The sequence below is a fragment of the Meleagris gallopavo genome, chromosome Z (assembly GCF_000146605.3).
Source record: "Meleagris gallopavo isolate NT-WF06-2002-E0010 breed Aviagen turkey brand Nicholas breeding stock chromosome Z, Turkey_5.1, whole genome shotgun sequence".
In the NCBI taxonomy this organism is placed as follows: domain Eukaryota; kingdom Metazoa; phylum Chordata; class Aves; order Galliformes; family Phasianidae; genus Meleagris; species Meleagris gallopavo.
The window spans coordinates 49,248,990-49,254,179 of record NC_015041.2 but is presented as its reverse complement, the minus strand read 5'-3'; positions in this window follow the sequence as shown (position 1 = coordinate 49,254,179).

The following is a 5,190-nucleotide window of genomic DNA, read 5'->3' as shown; positions in this document are numbered from 1 at the left end:
AGACCAGGCCAGAGTTCATTTGTGCTGTAAACAGCTGCTTAATTACATCATATTTATTAAGAGAGGATGAGAGGATGTCAGGCGTAAGTGCATAAGTCACCACATTCCCTTTGTCATTACGCTCCACTTCATTCCAGTAGTATTACTGGCTCAAACAGCTACAGCAACAAACTATCATGTTAAACATGTATTAGAACCTCAACTTTCTTATAGAGTGCAATGGCAATCATCTCCTATTCTTCAGTACACTGCATGCTGCGTGTTAGTAAAGCAAGAGAAAAAAAAATCGTAAAATGGTGAAGATGGACTTGGAAAGGGAAGATTCTGAATATTAATGCTTTTTTCCTTCTTAAAACACTCTTAAGACTGTTTTTAAACTGTTAAAGTGACTAGAGAGCCTATTCACCAACACAAACTTGCTCCTTGCAATTTATGCATAAACAAACTCTCCAAGTAGTTTCATCAGATATGGGTACAAATTTGCAGTCAGTTCAGCCAGTGGGTAGAAGTAATCTGACAACACCCTGCTTCTTCACTGGCTTTCAAAAGCAAACTGCAGGATTTATACAACCACCCAGATTCTTCAAGTGAGAAAGAACAAAATAAAACACGCAGTTTCTGTCAAGTTGGTTCACCAGTTCTGATTTTCACAGACAAAACAACTGATGTTCAAATGAACAAAAATTATAATTAGCCTAAAGGAGAAGAGCGCATGCAACGTTAATGAAAAGCTCCCTTCAGAGCTAAGAGCATAAAGACGCTGGTAACTTCACCACATAACCACGAACACTGCCATTTCAGGATCAGGAAAAACAGAAGTAGTCAGTGGCATAATCCCGAATACACCCCTTATGATTATCAACCTGGAAGTTTGACAGCTGACAGCAATCCAGATGCCAGTTAGACTACCATAAGCTTTTAACTTAGCAATCACCATTAAGATAGCAATCTTTCCTGAAATTATTCTCACTTTACAAAAATTATCTTCTAATGATGCAATACTCTATACTTGCTCTTAATCCAAGTGTTCTGCTTTTGAAGTGACTAAAAAAAAAAGAAAGAAAGAAAAAGAGTGAGTCAGTTATCAATCTGACAAAGGAAATAATGTGTTACTTACAACTTTTAAGATCTGACATAACTTAAAGACAGTCTACACTTCAGAAAGACCTAGACTTCTAGCAAAAAAACTCAGTGGATTTGAAAAGGACTATTTAGAAGTAGCTCTGTAGTTAAAGTATTTCCTTCTATGAAAAGACCAAAAGGAATCCTATGCAAAGGTTGTGTAGCTGCTTGTGACAGCATTTGTAAAATGTACACCTGATGCTTCACAGGGAGTGAATGGAGTTCATAGACCAGAAATACTGGAGAAAAAAAAAAAGAAATAAACTGCTCCATGAGATACCTGACTGAAAAGCAGCATCTCTGAATCCTACTTGCATGCTTTATCCTTCACTCTGTATCTGCTTGCCAGAGGCTTCATCTAGAGTCAAAGTGCTGAGAAGGAAAATAAATGCTGTAACTGCTGGAAGAATTCACATCTCATTCTACTTTTAACTACAAACACTGTTAACCAGTTAATCTTCTTGCACAATCATATTCATAAGAGCAATGAAGCAGGCATGGTTTGATGCCCATTGTATTTAGAAATTTGCAAGATCTTATAACAATTGGAGCTAATGTGCAATGAATGATATATGTTGTCCATAAGAGCTCACAAGAGGCTTATGTTTCACCAGAACTAAGAAAATATTATAATAGCTATGAATTCCAAATTTATTCTTTGATACTTTGATATCAAGTGTCATAGGCAAGCTTAATGGATGATCTGTCTTCTCCTTTTATAATGGAATGTTTTTCTGATCTTGTAAAAAACAAGTCCACTACTAAAGCACATGCTGTATTTAACCCACTCATCCCTACAGTTTCCAGCAAGATTTGAAGTTCTTTTCATTCGCATTTTACATGAAGTTCACAGCAAAGAAGGACGTGAAGATTAATATATATGCATACATATATACACACATAGTTATTTCCCTGACCAAGCACAAACACTGATCCTACAACAGAATGCCAAAGCACATACTTAGTAACTACACTCCTCTTCTTCAATTTATCCGCAAGAGACCAGGAAAGGAGAAAGAATTCCATAGTGGAGCTAGCCCAAGAAAAAGCAGTTTAAGAAGATCCACATTGTCTCACAGTTTGTTCCCTTCCAGACTCCAGAACTCTGTATCCCTACATACAGGGATGCAAACTTTGCTATAAACCAGACCACTGGAGCAATCAGAATTAAACCATCATGGAAGTTTTCTTGCCTACGCAAACAAAATAAACAAAACCAAAAACAACAACAAACAAAACAATCCACCACCACCTGTATTACCTCAGTCAAACAGCTCTACTGCAGAGACTGACAGTCATGATGAGACAGGAGTGATGAACTCTTACAGTACCTCCTGCAAATTCAATTTATCACGGACTAGTATAGTGAGACAGAAAACATCACTGAGGAATAATGGAAAGAACTGAAAGAGTGTTGCCCCACAAATGCAGACTTTTTTTTTTAATAGATGAAATCAAGCGTTTGATAAGGAATTTGACTATCTACTCAGAGCTTCAGCACTACTAAAATTCAGAAAGCTCAGTCCCAAAGGATAACAACAATGCACCAGCAGCAAACAATGGCTGTACCAGGAAGAAAGCCTAGGATGGTCCTGCTGAGTTTAAGCTGACATCACTTTTAAAAGTTCAAATTTGAAAAATTTAGTAAGATAGGACAAAGATAATGAAAGGGGGAGAGAAACAACAAACAAATGGAAGTAAAAGCGCAGTGGTGGGGAAAAGAAAATAGCAGCCAGGGAGTGGAAGAAAAGAGTAAGAACAGGACAGTAGGAGCCCAGTGAGAATACAGCATCAAGATGCAGATTAATGTCAGTATCAAAAGTAAGAGAGGGCAAGGAGGGTAAGGAAGCAGGGAAAACCTTGTTGCCTGGCCAGGAGCATGCAAAGAGCTTAATGAGGCAAATTTGAGTCAAGTACATAAAAAGGAATGGAAGAATTTGGTATGAAGGAAGAAGAGAGAATGTCCAACGATTTAGATTTCTATTTCCTGTTCCAGGAGTTTGGAAAAGTAGGAATGCAGACTGAAGCTGACTGTCAATTCTACAAATGGAGGACAGTAACTCAATAAGATCTAGAAGGAATAAGACGCCAGGAAAAGGTAAAACAAAAAAAAACAAAAACCCAGATGTTTGGAGAATGAATGGGAATTTAGGGTCAGGCTAAGCAATTAAAGGCAAAAGAAGCAGACAACAAACATGGAAATCCATCACTGAAAGTAGCAGGTTCAGTACAGAGAAAAGGTAAACATGTCAATTTGAATCAGATTTTTTTATTTTTTAATTAATTTTTTTTTTTAAACCTTTAGATTCTACAGGGAAAGAGAAACAGGAAAAAGCCTAAGGCAGAGCTCCTGAAAGCCTACAAAGCAAAGGAATCAGGAAATGCACTGAAAAAAAAGAAAGAAAAAAAAAAAAAGGCAATTGAGCATGAAATAAGAGCTAGGGAGAAGACAATAAAGAAATCTGCCTGGTTCAACAGCCAGTCACAGGTAGATGCAGCAACATAAATGAGATGAGGAGGTGGCAGTCGTGAGAAGGGACTTGGAGATGCAGAACTAGACAAGAAAATGGCTGGCAAAGCCAAAATACAAGTAATCGCCTCTCTCAGAAACAAGAATGAGGATTAGCAGATGAAGATCAAACAAGCTGGGGAGCTGGAGAATAAACTTAAGGAGAAATGAACTTGATAAAGTCATAAGGAATGAGGATAAGGAATCACGATAAGAAAGACTGTCAAAGCCTAAGATGAAGCTGAACTGGGAGAAACAAGATATGAGGCAACATGAAGGAACATCTGATGGAACCCTGCTCAAGGAAGGCTTTGGAGGAAATAAGGGAGGGGAAGGCATAAAGGCAGGGGTAGAGGAAGCCAACATCTATTGTTAATGATAAAGGAAGGAGATGACAGACGATAGGCTGTAAAGCAGAGCTGCACTGTTGGTAGAAATGTTTCTGCAAACAATATGCCAGACAAAACTGTTGCTGATAAAATATTCAGCAACTAGCCTTTGATTCGGATTTCCTGAGGAGATGCAGAATTGCTCTTGGTTAGGGAATTAAATAATCAACCATTCTCTACAGCTCAGTTACATAGACGGGATGCTAAGCTCAATTACTGTGCCACATCTTGCCACACACAAGGAAAGCAAATGAGAGTTTCAGCAGCATATCATCAGCATCATGAGATCTGGCAGGGAAAGGCAAGTTTCACAAAAAAAAAATTAAAATAAAATCAGTTATTTGAAATCCGAGAACTTAAAACATCCAATCTTCTATTTCTCCCTGCTTTTGGTCTAACACAACCCACAAACGAGCCTGCTTTTTCATTTAAGGAAAGAACATAAACGGAACAAGCAATTCAAATTCATAAGGAACACCTAAAAGGGGGGCATGCAATGCTTACAAAAATGAATTTTGATATGGATCATAGAAAATGAGGTTGGAAGGGACTTCAAAACATCACTTCAAAACATCTGTCTCGCTCACAGTGCTCAACGTCCATATCAGCCTTGCTTAAGCCACTCCTGGCAGATGTTTATCCAGCACAGTTTTAGCAAACCTCAAACCACAGACTCCCTGGCAGCAGCTTGCTGCAGTGGCCTCATGATCTGAACATCTCCTCTAACATCCGTGGAAAACGACATTCTCTACAACTCCAGACCATTTCCCCACATACCACACAAAGCTCAATGCCTTTCTCTTTGCAGCAAAATTTGCCGTACAGAAGGAATATTGTTCCCTACTGCAACTGGACAGCTCTCTGCAGTGCTTTGCGTGGGAAGAACAGAATCCTTAATTAAAAAAAAAAAAAAAAACAAAAATACAGTAATAAACACGAATACTGACTGAACGGCTGACTTAAAAAACTCATCTCTGTGATGAGTCATCCGGGACGGCAGAGATGGACTTTCCCACAGAAGCAGCCCGCTGGAAACTGGATCCAGCCACCGCAACCCGAGAGCCAACATTTACGGGCGGGCACCGTCGCGGCGTTAGTCACAATCCACAACCTCGGGAAGGAGGCCGAGCAAACAGCGTGAAGTTCCGGAGGGAGCAGCGCTACCCGAGT